This window comes from Microtus ochrogaster, unplaced genomic scaffold (assembly GCF_000317375.1).
Source record: "Microtus ochrogaster isolate Prairie Vole_2 unplaced genomic scaffold, MicOch1.0 UNK17, whole genome shotgun sequence".
Lineage (NCBI taxonomy): Eukaryota > Metazoa > Chordata > Mammalia > Rodentia > Cricetidae > Microtus > Microtus ochrogaster.
Genome location: NW_004949115.1, coordinates 1,888,128 through 1,901,186, shown reverse-complemented (window position 1 = coordinate 1,901,186; position 13,059 = coordinate 1,888,128). Strand labels below are relative to the sequence as shown.

Below are 13,059 nucleotides of genomic sequence, written 5' to 3'. Positions count from 1 at the left end.
GGGGGGGGGGGAGGAAAACCACCCAGCAGGCCGACCCAAAGCAGCAGGCATTGGGGCCCCGCACTACCCAAGTCTGTGCAACTCATTTGTGCGGCTTTTTTGCTACCTGCTGGAAGGCATGGTTCTTACCCACATTTTTGTTTGTCTTCCTTTCTTTCCTCAGTTGGGCAGAAGCGTGACAGGGACCTGTAGTAAACCTGGGGGAACTTCCCTATTCCCCCTCCAAATGCCTGCAGTTTGCATATAAGCTTAGAGTTCATGCAATGGCTATTCATAGTTCCCTGGCTGTACTTTAGATAGAAGAGCTAGGGACAGAGCCAAATGTGTTACTGCATTTGCTGCTGTAGTCTCTCTTGATTGTGTGAGAGACGAAATGGAAGTGTGGGGCCCACACCTGCTATTCAGTCTTTATTTGGGACTGTCTTTCACTTGATAAAGCTTTGAGGGCAGGTGTGCTGTGAGGACAGGATGCTCTCCGAATGAGAAGACCGAAAAGGGATGAGGCCCCCCCACCCCAGAGTGATCTCACCGGAGGAAGCCTCTGTTAGTATTCAGGCACTTGTACTGGCCTGCCCTAGGGGTTCTGAAAGGATGTGTTCTCAGCTGCAGCCCCTAAGAGCACCTCTTGTGCACATTCACTATATTCCCTTTAAAAGGGCCCTGCCCACCTCCCATCCCCCCCCCTTTCTCTCTGCACCTGTCCTCAGAGGCTGGTCTTCCCCCCCTTCCCTTTCCCTTAATTAAGAAAACTCCTCCTCCTGAGTTCTGTCACATGGCATTTTTCTTTCATGCACCGCTGTTTAAAATTACAGCCACCCCTGGACTTCACTGTACACCATCTCAGCAGATACTGTCCTTCCCCTAATTTGTCAGTTGCTTGCCGAGTAAGGTGAAGTACACAGTGTGTAGGTCGTGTGGGGAGTGTGAAGCCAACGTTGAAACTTTATTGGATAAATGGTTAGGAGACCCACGAACTTGGGCTCTGACCCCGCCCTTACCACAGAGTAACTGAGTGTGAACATATACCTATGTGTATGTATTTATAATATACAGAAATATAAAATGTATAATTATATGTATCCAAGGGTATTAAACATTATGATAGAGTAAGCTGATTTCTTTTTGGTTTCTTTTAGGCATATCATATTGTGCTGCCCTCATCCAACGCCCACAGAATCAATCGTGTGAAGTCATACGCTGGAAGTAAGTGGGACTTCACTTTGATTTACAGTGTTCAGGTCCACCATCAGCTCATCTGCATTGCTCCATTGGCCTCCAAGACTTTGCATTTCCAATTGCCGCCTTTCCTTTCCTTCCTTCCCTCCCTCATCACACCCTGTTCCCCACTCTCTCCCTGGTGGGGTCCTGTACTTAGTTACTTCACAATCCCTTCCCTTGCCAGTACTCCTAACACTAAGAAGGCTGAGGCAGGAGGGTCAGGACTATACAGTGAAATCTCTCAATCCCATTCCTTATTTGATAAAGGGGGCAAGGGTGCTATGTATTTCATATGGGTTTTGGGAGGGATAGCAGAGATACATATAGGTCGAGTCCCCCAGAGTAATTAGGCCGTAAGTGGTAGTCTGAAAAGGATAAATATAAGGCCAGGTGTGGTGGAGCACACCTTTAATCCCAGGACTTAGGAGGGAGAGGCAGGAGGATCTCTAAGTTCCAGGCCAGTCTATTCTGTTCTACATTGAAAGTCCCAGGAGAGCTGGAGCTACATAAAGGAGAAAAGCAGAAAGCAGTGGTGAATGTGCCTGAGGATGTGGCTCAGTGATAGAGCCCATGTTTAGCATTTGTGGTGCTCTAGGTTCAGCCTCAGCACTGAACATTCACAGAAAAGGAGAAAAAACCAATTCTCTGACATGTGCCTATAATCCCGGTGCTCAGGAGACTGAGGCAGGAGAGTGAGTTCTTGACCAGCCAAGGCTTGCCTCGAGAAAACCCAAACCAACCCCTCCCCCTTCTTAAAGGTGGTAAGGACAGTGTGCTTATTAGTCAGGGTTTTTTTTAGAGGAACAGAACCAATGGGATGAATATGAATATATACATATATGAATTTTTTAAGTCAGTTTATGTTAAAATAGCAACAATGGCTGCATCACCCAAGAGGCTGAGCACCTGGTAGTTGCTCTGACTTTGAGGCTGTGTGTCTGATAGTTGGAGTTGTCCTGCAGTAGCTTTCTCTCATTGAGGGTATTGACAACCCGGTAGTCCTCAGTCCACCAGGCACACAAAAAACCCTAGAAGGTTCCTAGTGATCCACTGGTCCTTCGTCTAGGACAGAAGCCTGGAGTCGCAGTTAAGATTGCTAGTGCTGTGATAAAATACCACGACCAAAAGCAACATGGTAGGAAAGGGTTTATTTTGCTTAAAATTCCATATCAGAGTTTACCACTGAAGGAAGTCAGGGCAGGGGCTCAAACAAAGCAGGATCCCTGAAACAGGAGCTGATGCCAAGGTCATTGAGGAGTACTGCTTACTAGCTTGCTTTCCCACAGTAACCAGGGCCATGAGCTGAGCCCTCCCACATCAACCATTGATCAGAAAAAAATTTCCCACAAACCTGCCTACAGCCTGATCTCATGGAGGCATTTTTTTCAGTTAAGCTTCCTTTTTATCAGGTGACTCTAGCTTCTGTCAAGTTGATATAAAACTAATTGGCAGATCTGGAAATTCGGGATCTCTTATCAGGGAAGGAATCAGCAGCAATAGGGTAAATTAACTTGGCAAGAGAGGGGAAGACAGGTCATCTTCCGCCTGCCATACCCCTTTTATCTAGGCTGCTACCAGGAATTGCCTCCCACAGTCAGTATAGGCCTTCCCACGTCAATTAAGGCCATCAGAACATTTCTTCAGGTGACACTTTGTGCGGAGGTGATTCTAACTTGTGACAAGTTGACATTGAAACCAACCCCAATACCTAGTTGCTGCCAAGGCAAACCTCAAGGATTGACAGGTGAAGTGGCCTGTGGTTAGAGATGATTGAAGTTAGGGTAGTAAGGTTAACACTTTAGATCAGTTGCCCACAGACAGTGATGACGGGTTAGAACGGCAGGAAAAATGGAGTCAGTGTTAAAGGCAAGGTCCACCCTGGCTAATGAAGGAGGAGTCTTTTTTTTTATTCCAGCAAATGTTTGCTGAGCTCTTACTAGATGTCAGTAAGTAACAAGACTGAGAAGCTTTCTGATTTTATGGAGTTTAAAAGTTTGCAGGACCAGTTGTAAGCTTGAAGACTGTACTATAAATAGAAAATTGCAAACTGCAATAAGAGTGATGAGATAAAACATGTTTCTTTTAAAAAAAACTTTATTGATTGTGGATTTCGAATCATGCATTCTGATCCCACTCATCTCACCGTCCCCTCTGCCCTTGCAACCTCCCCAAAAACAAAATTTAAAGTGAAACCCAAACAAAAACAAAATAAAAACAAAATGAGCAAACAAAACAAAAATCTCGGCGTGAAAGCTGTAATGTGGCCCAGTGAGTCACACAATTTACCCTTCAGTCCTTACGTGTTTAGTTGTAAGTGTTCATTGCAATGAGTTGTTGGTCTGGTTGCCTCTGGCTTCTGCTACACTCTGGATACTGGGCCCTCTCTGGAACTCTTGGATATCCTGTGGTCCTGTGTCATAGAAATCCTGCAGCTTTGGACCTGCAGGTCCAGCCCCTTCACCTGCTCCAGCAGTTCATAGACCAGGTGGATGCTGGGCTGGGCTGGGCTGGGCTGACTCTTAGCCCTGGTTCTGGGCCTGGGTGGTAGCTGGGTTGGTCAGCCCACTAGGATAAACTATCCAGTACTGCCCAACTAGCTCACCTAGTGTAGCAGACAGCAAGGAACAGGGCCAGTTTTCCTGCTCTTTGCCCTTGGGTCCAACACACCTGCATTCAAACCACCAGAGCCAGCTCTGCTTTGCCCAGGTGAAGAATAGGACCTGCTCTTCCAATTGCTGCAGGTGGTGAGGGGCAACGCCTGTTCTCATGCCTGTCACAGATGACAAGGGATGGGGGGACATATTTCCCTTACCTTTGCCACCCTATGGCATATGAGAGGGAGGTGGCAGGGCCAGCTCTCCTGCTCTCATGCCCACAGGGCCAGCTTAACTGTACACCTTTCAACAGTCAGTTCTAGTGTGCTGCCCAGGTAAGGTACCATGCCTTCCCCCCCATGCTGCAGCTGATGAGGGGCAGGACCAGCTTTTCTACTCCTGTGACCCTGGGTCAGCTCTCTCACCTGCTACAGGTACCACGGGGTGAAGGGAGAGAGGGCCTTTTTTTCCTCACCCATGCCACTTGGTAGTCAGGGGGATCAGTCCTCCTGCTCACCTGTGCCCCCGCCAGCAGGGTCAGCTTTATTGTGCTGCCAAGTGGGCTTCAGGGCCTACTTTCCCGAGTGCTGTTGCTGGTGGGGGGTGGTGCCAATTCTCCCACTCATGATTTTAGGGCCAGCTCTCCCACCCACCCACCACAGACAGCAAGGTGTGGGGGAGGCAGAGGTCTCTCTCTCCCTCCCCCCCCCTGCAGTCCTATCCTCACTGCTTTCAGTGGTAACAGGAGCCCTGGACATCAACACAGACAATATGTGTGGCATGGCTGTGGCAGGTCCTGGGACCTAGACATGGCCCCTGGCAGCAGCCTAGGTCTGGATGACACCATGGCTCTGGGTGGCAGTGCAGGCTACTCAGATCTGCATGACCTCAGCAGAGGCTTGTAGAAGGAGGGGCTGCTTGTTCATCCTGGCTGCCTGGCTAGCTTAGTTCTGAAATAACCACACAGAAACTGTATTATTTAAATCACTGCTTGGCCCATTAGCTCTAGCTTCTTATTGGCTGACATTTACATATTAATTTAACCCATTTCTATTAACCTGTATATTGCCATGTGGCAGTGGCTTACCGGTAAAGATTCAGGATGTCTGACTCTGGCAGCTCCATGGTGTCTTACTGACTTTGTCTTCTTCCTCCAGCATTCAATTCCGTCTTCCCCACCTAAGTTCTGCCCTATCAACAGGCCAAGACAGTTTCTTTAATCATTAACCAAGAAAAGGAACACACAGACAGGACCACCTCCCACACCACAGGCTCAACCCTTGGACACTAACCTAGCTGTAGGTGGCAACCAAGGCCCCTGATGTCTTCGTGGCCCTTAGTAGCACCATGGGTCATGGACATCAATACAAGACCTCAGTTGTTGTTGGACCATGGACCCAAGCATGGTCCTTGACAGCATCCCAGGCCCAAATGTCACCATTCCCCTGGTTGCCAGTTTGGTCACTCAGTTTGCAGCATGGTCCTTGAACCCCCACATGACCCCAGGTGTGGGCCCAGATCCAGGGCATTCGAAGGCCCCCAGTGACAACAGGAGCCTCAGACATCAATGCAGACCCTGACTGTATCAGGGCCACAGAGTAAAAATGTTTCTATAGATGCTTATAACAAGGGGAACTGACTAGAGTGTTAGGTGTCCCTGAAGAAGGGATAACTGATAAAAGTTCAGTGATACATATGTTTGAATATACAGTGGAACCCATCGTATGCTAATAAAATAAAGTTCATTAAAAAGATTGACAGAGGAGAGGATTGAAGGCTGACTTGCAATAGATGGAGGTGGCTCGTGGGTGGGTAGAAGTGTTCCAGGTCATAGAAATAAACATGTACACAAATCTGATGCTAGCTGTATAGTGGATTTGAGGGATCAAAAGCTGTCTCAGGGGCTGGAGAGATGGCTCAGTGGTTAAGAGCATTGCCTGCTCTTCCAAAGGTCCTGAGTTCAATTCCCAGCAACCACATGGTGGCTCACAACCATCTGTAATGAGGTCTGGTGCCCTCTTCTGGTCTGCAATACACACAGACAGAACATTGTATAATAAATAAATAAATAAATAAATATTTAAAAAAAAACAAAAGCTGTCTCAGGAGTAGAGCATTTTAAGCAGAGTTGTAGAGGGCTAGAGAGGGTTAGGTGGTGTGAGATTTGGGCTGTGCTGTAGGGACAGTTAGAAATGTTCCTAGTTAAGGGATTAGGTGAGTAACATGATCCATTTTCTCTGTATATTTCTTTTGTACATGAATTTAAAAGAAATGTGTGTGTGTGCTGTGCACACTACAGTTTGCTTGCAGAGGTCAGAGGACAACTCTTTAAGTGTCAGTCATCTCCTTCTACCCTGGTTACTGAGGATTAAACACAAGTCGTCAGGCTTGCACAGCAATTATTCATTATACAGACTGAGTAGGTTATATTTAGGAATGTCTGTCCATCCACATGCGTGTGTGTACTTGCACATACATAATAGTTAATGTAAAAAGAGGCCATGAATTTAAAGGAGAGCAAGGGTAAGTACATGGGAGGGCTTGAAGGGAGGAGAGGGGAAAATGTAATCTAAACAACGACAGAAAACATGCAGCCATCTCAATGGCCCTGTGTTTTTGAGACATGGTCTTGTTATCCAAGGCTAGTCTTGATTTCTTGATCCTTTTATCTCTGCCTCCCAAGTGCTGGGATTGTGGGCATATTTCACCAGCCATTGCTTTGTCTGTTTCTTAAGTGTGTAAAAGTATCTAGTCATAATTACAACCCGGAAATAAATCATGTCCAGTTTGTACATTAGTGTTCTATTTATGAATATATGTACACACTCAACATGCATATATAAAATAAATGTAAACATATAAGCACAACTAATATATAAAGTGATATCACTTTATATCTAGAAAGTGAATATATAGTCATTGTATTTCCACTTCCATATATAGATATGTTATTTTTAATTTTATTTTATGTGCATTGGTATTTTACCTGCGTATATGTATGTGTGAGGGTGTCAGATCTTGACGTTACAGACAGTTGTGAGCTGCCATGTAGGTGCTGGGAATTGAACCCAGGTGTAGGCACTATGGGATGGTTCATGAGCTAGGAAAAGGGCTGAAGATTTAAACACCTACACACAGAGGGAAACGGGTCATCCTTGAAACAAGAATGCCAACTTTGCTCCAGGGAAGCTTATATAGGGATCCTTAACTGATAGCCACACCCCTGCTCTTGGGATTTTCAGGTATAAAACTCTCCAGAAGCCTCCTCCCCTGCCATCAGGAACTCATGAGGGCCTGGTGCTTTGAGCAGCTGCAGGCATAGGAAAACAAGTTGTTTATTCCAGTCAACAAGGGGCCAGGGGTCTGCAGCCCCCAACACCTAGGTTCTCTGGAAGAACATTCAGTGCTCTCCAGTCTGAGATCATGTTATTTTTCAAAATATCTTTTTATTTATTAGTTCTTTGAGAATTTCATACAATGTAGAGATCATGTCTTTTTTTTTTTTGAGACAGGGTCTTTCTATGTAGCCCTGGCTGGCTGGAACCCACCACCTAGAGCAGGTTAGCTTTGAATTAAAGGCATGCACCACTACAACTTGATGTGGGAAGTTCTTCTGTATATGTGTTGCTTTTATTGGTTAACGAATAAAGAAATTGCTTTGGGCCTATATCTGGGCAGAACAGAGCTAGGTGGGGAAAACTAAACTGAATGTGGGGGGTGGTGGTGGAAGGGAAGGGTGGAGTCAGAGAAGCCAAGTTGCCACACCAGAGAGAGACTCGGGACAGAACCTTGCTGGTAAGCCACAGCCACGTGGCTATACACAGATTACTAGAAATGGGTTAAACTGAGATGTAAGAGCTAGCCAATAAGAAACTAGAGCTAATAGGCCAAGTAGTGATTTAATTAATACAGTTTCTGTGTGGTTATTTCAGGTCTGGGCAGCCTGGAGTGAACAAGCAGCTCCTTACAACAACTGACTGATCATTTGTTAAAGGTTGTATAGTATTCCATTACCCTCTTTTAAAAAATACTTTTCTTAATGCATTCAACAGGATAGCCATTGTAAGATAGTAATCCTTATTTACTTCCTTAACTGAGAATGCTTCTAACACTTCATCATGAAGTATTGTGTTTGATATGGTTTCTGTGAGTTACCCTTTATCAAGTAAAGACTTTAATTTTTACTTCTTTGGGGGCTTTTGAAAAACAATAGTTAATGTGGACTTTTATTCAACTGCCTTTTCACTTTTCCACTTGTATTACACTAGTACTCAGTCAATACTGTTACATTTTTTTGTATGTAGTGTATGTATGTGTTCCTATGTGTCCATGCAGAGATGGGGTTTCCACCTGTTGTTTTTGAGACAGTCTCCCTGAACCTAGATCATTCTGTTTCTACTAGACTAGCTGGCTAGTGAAGCCCAAGCATCTGCTCATCTACTCCCCCACTGCTGGGGTTACAGATAAATGCCACAGTGCCTGTCTTTTATGCAAATGATGGATCTAGATTCAAGTCCTGGTGTTTTGTGAGGCAAGTATGTTTCTCACTGAGCCATCTTCACAGCTTCAAAACATGCCTTTACTTTTGTGGTTGACTGGAATCAGGATCCAGCCAAGGTCAGTTTTTCATATTAGGTTATGTCTTCTTCTATTTTATTTTTAATAGAAAATATTAACATTGTATTTTAGACATTTCTAAATATACACCAAGGCAGAATAATATACTCTGTGTATTCCTGCCTGCTCTAGGAATTTATGATGGGCATTTAATCATTTAATGTGGTGTTAGTGATTATGGACAATTACTTTGACTTGTTTTGTTTTCACTTTTTAATTCTCATATAAAACTTAAGGTTTCCATCCACCATTTTCATACATACACAAGTTTTAATTGACATCCCTGCCTCTATTTTTCTTTCCCATCTTACTCATTTTAAATCTTTTTTAAATTATATTTTTTTAAATTTTATTTATGAATCTTTTACCTGCATGTACCATGTGCCTGTTGGAGCAGCATAGAGAGAGTCTCACATCCCCTGGAACTGGAGTTATAGGTGGTTGGTGAGCCACCATGTGTGTGCTGATAATCAAACTTGGTCCTCTGCAAGAACAGCCAGTGTTCTTTAACCACTGAGCCGTTTGTCCACCTCCCTTGTTTTAAATCTTTTAAAAGCTAATAGCAAAAGTGCCTTATCCCTTTTATTCCCTTGCTATTGGCTTGTTGAAGAATTCTGGAATTTGTACCATAGACACTTTCCAATGTTCTTGATTTGGCTAATGGCTTCCCCGTCAGTCATGTTTTACTTGAATTTCACATATACTGGGAATAGCCTTTAGATTCAGGTTCTATATTATTATTTTAAAAAGAATAGTTGAGACTAAGACCTTTCATTTATATAATGTCTAGTTGTTTGACTTTTAGTACAATGACGAGTGGATTGAGGTGTTGGGGTGTGAGCACTTCCTCGTGTTTTCCATTATCATTTTGCCTAATGGCTTTACTACTCATCTAATAACTGTTCTCTAATTCAGTCCTTTTATGAAGGGTTTCCAAGTAATAATTTTCCAATTCTATAATTCTCTCAGCATTTGTAGGTTAGAATTGCTTGTAAAAGTATCTGTCCCCAATTTGATCAGCCTAATACACGTCCTGTAGGAAAGAGGATTGTGTTGAACTCTGGTTGCCAGTTTTCCAGATAAGGAGTTAGTGTCCTATTGTAGGTTGACAGATCCTTAAATGTTAAGCCTCCCTTGAGTTTCTTGGATTAACTGTTTCTGTATAGGATGCGTTCTTTTTATTTTACATCCCAGCTGCAGTTTACCCTCCCTCCTCTCCTCCCAGTTCCTTCCCCCCAGCAATCCTACCCCCCCCACTACTCCTCCATTTCTATTTGGGTCTCTCGTGGATATCAACAAAACATGGTATATCAAGTTGTAGTAAGACAAAGCTCCTCCCCTTGTATTAAGGATGAGCAAGGACTAGGTTCCCAAAAGCCAGTAAAAGTAGGAGACAGCCCCTGTTCCCACTGTTAGGAGTCTCACAAGATCAAGCTACACAGTGGTAATATATGTGCAGATGGCCTAGGTCAGTCCCATGTAGGCTCCCTGGTTGTTGGTTCAGTCTCTGTGAGCCCGGATTAGTTGATCCTGTGGATTTTCTTGTGGAGTCCTTGACCCCATTGGCTCCTACCATCTTTTTTCCCCTTTTCTGCAGAATTCCCTGAGCTCTGCCTAATGTTTGGCTGAGTCTGCATCTGTTTCCATCAGCTGTTGGATGAAGCCTCTCTGATGACAATTGGCCAAGCACCAGTCTATGAATATGGCAGAATATTGTTAGGCTTCATTACATTGACATTTTCCCCCTCCAGTTGTGTTAGAGATTGAAGGAGCATCCAGTCTATGATTGGTCCAGCCTAAAACCCATACCAGGAGAGTCAGCCCATCCCTGACACTGCCTGAAGCACCAGAACACATTGGCTGGATGGCCCAGAGACCTAGAATGCATTCTTATAAAAGTACTGCAGTATTTGAGTGACTACTGTTTTATTTAGCATATTCTGTTTCCGTGTTTGTATATGTGATGGCCTATAACGTTGATTCTTAACCCAAAGAAAAACTACTTGTAGACCAGGCTGGCCTGGCACTCACAGAGATCCCCCTGCCTCTGCTTCCCGAGTGCTGGGATTAAAGGCGTGTGCCACCAACACCTGATAAACTACTTATCTAGAAGGCATTTGGAAATGTCTGGAGGTGCTTTTCATTTTTCACAGTTAATTATATGTGTATATCTGTATGAACCATCTTAGCAGAAAGGCTTATTCAAATTGCCAGATGTTGGCAGATGTGGTGGCACATGCTTTTAATCCTAGCATTCAGGACACATGAAGCAGGTGGATTTCGTTGGAGGCCAGCCTTATCTATATGATGAGTTACAGGCTATCCAGGGCTACATAGTAAGACCTTGTCTAAAATACACACACACACACACACACACACACACACACCCCAAATTAAAAAAAATCAAAAACCATATTGCCAGCTGTTAAAATATTTTCTTGTATTTTTCTTGTGATTATCCAATTTTTGACATCAGTATTCTATACTTTTGTATATCTAGGTTCATAGCAGAGGTAGGCCTGTCATTTTCTATATTTGTCAGTTTGGGTGCGGAGACTATCCTAGTCCTACTCCGTGTGCTCCACTTGTCCTCACATCTTCTTGTTCCTGTGGAAATTTGTATATGACACTTTACCATTTTATAATTTAACTGTTCAGATGAGGCAGTATAGTGTAACTTTTATTCTTGGACGTTTTAATATTTTTCACAAAAATTTAATATACTCTACTTGAGATCTGATGAAATACATATTTCCTATCCTAGAATTTTGATCATTCCACACCCTTTATTCTGGTGTAATTAGTAACTAGCTATAGCTATAAATGCTTCCTACATAATTCCCAGATGTCTCTTGACTTTAGTTCAATCTGTGGTATACATTTTGCATTAGAATCATTCATTGTAAGTCACAGAAATTGATTTTGATAATGCAAGCAAAAGTAAGAATGTGTGGAAGGATAGTGGAGTTGTTCAAATTCAAATTGATAATGCTTGAAAAACAAGGCCTTCAGAAACCAGGGACCTCCACTCAGGGAGGCAGAGGTAGGCAGATCTCTGAGCTAGCCTGGTCTACAGGGTGATTTCCAGGGTAGCCAGGGCTACACAGATAAACCCTGTCTCAGGGTGGGGGTATTGGTGGGAGTCAGGACCTGGTGAGCTTCAGGCATTTGGGGAGCAGAACTTCTGTTTCTAGTATTCTTTCTTTCTTTCTTTCTTTCTTTCTTTCTTTCTTTCTTTCTTTCTTTCTTTCTTTCTTTCTTTCTTTCTTTCTTTTTTGATTTTTCCAGACAGGGTTTCTCCGTAGCTTTTTGGTTCTTGTCCTGGAACTAGCTCTTGTAGACCAGGCTGGCCTCGAACCCACAGAGATCAAAAAGTTTAAGGATGGAACTGGGTGATAGTGAAACATGCCTTTAATCTCAGCACTCAGGAGATAGAGGCAGACAGATCTCTGAGTTCCAGGCTAGCCAAGGCTACACAGAAAAACCTTGTCTTGAAACACTCCCCCCCCCAAAAAAAAATGGGTGATATGCTGAAGAGTAGCCAAGAAGCAGCTAAGGGAACTGACAGCTCCCTGGGTTTATTTCCCAGTCCCTACAGGGCAATTTACAGCTGTCTGAATCCAGTTCCAGGATATCTGATGTCCGTTCTGAACCCCCACAGGCACCAGGCATGCATACACAGACATTACATGCATGTAAAACACTTATACACAATAAAATATTTTTTTTAAAAATTTAAGAATGGAGCACTCATTCCAAGGACTGTTTGGGATTTCTTGTTATTATAAAAAGATCACTGAAAAAATCCTAAGAAAGAAATGAATTAACAACTAAAGGAAGTATAAACATCTCTAAATGGAGATGCTGAGTAAGCCTTTCAATTTGTATGCCAGGATCTCAGAAAGAGGTAAAGAATTAAGAGCCATAGGATAACTGAAATAAGGGACATAATTTAGGTTTCTTTGAAAGAGAGGGATGATGTATCTCTCTACTGGGCATGTACTGTTTTTGCAGTAATTTGAGGATTGGTCCTGTCTCAAGGAGAAATTAATTAGACCTGGAGGCTGGAAAAGGACTTGAAGATGTACAACAAAAACACACTGCTGGAAGCATCCCATTCCTAAGAATGAAATTGTTCTGTGGAAATTTGAATGGAATGCAGTCTCTCTTCGTCAAAGTTATAATAAACGCCATGCCCTTTTCTCTAAAGTTTATCATTTATTTATGTGACACCTGTCCACATGCTATGTGTTTTATGAGTGCTGTTTTGTTTTCATAACTAATTATGCAGATATTATTTCTTTTAGAGACAAGATTTATCTGTGTAGCCATAGCTGTCCTGGCACTCACTCTGTAGTCCAGGCTGGCCTTTAACTTACAGAGATCTGCCTGCCCACACCTTTCAAGTCCTGGGATTAAAGACATGTGCCACTTTGCCTGGCTATTATTTTATGCATGTATTCCTGGAGTGTTAAGAGTGTTTAATTTACTCAAGATGTTATTACTTGAAAGAATTCAAAGACTTCAAAGACACCTATTTTTTTTTTTTGGTTTTTCGAGACAGGGTTTCTCTGTGGCTTTGGAGCCTGTCCTGGAACTAGCTCTGAAGACCAGGCTGGTCTCGAACTCA

General features: G+C 43.3%; 1 protein-coding gene across 1 annotated transcript in view; it reads left to right on the top strand.

The window, feature by feature from the left end:
* Vsig1 (V-set and immunoglobulin domain containing 1) overlaps positions 1 to 13,059 on the top strand; it is a 160,010-nt gene that overhangs the window by 1,043 nt on the left and 145,908 nt on the right. The window contains exons 2-3 of the mRNA XM_026789341.1: positions 1,137 to 1,203; positions 7,745 to 7,806. The gene's annotated coding sequence lies outside the window, so the exon portion shown is untranslated. The remainder of the gene's footprint in view (positions 1 to 1,136; positions 1,204 to 7,744; positions 7,807 to 13,059) is intronic.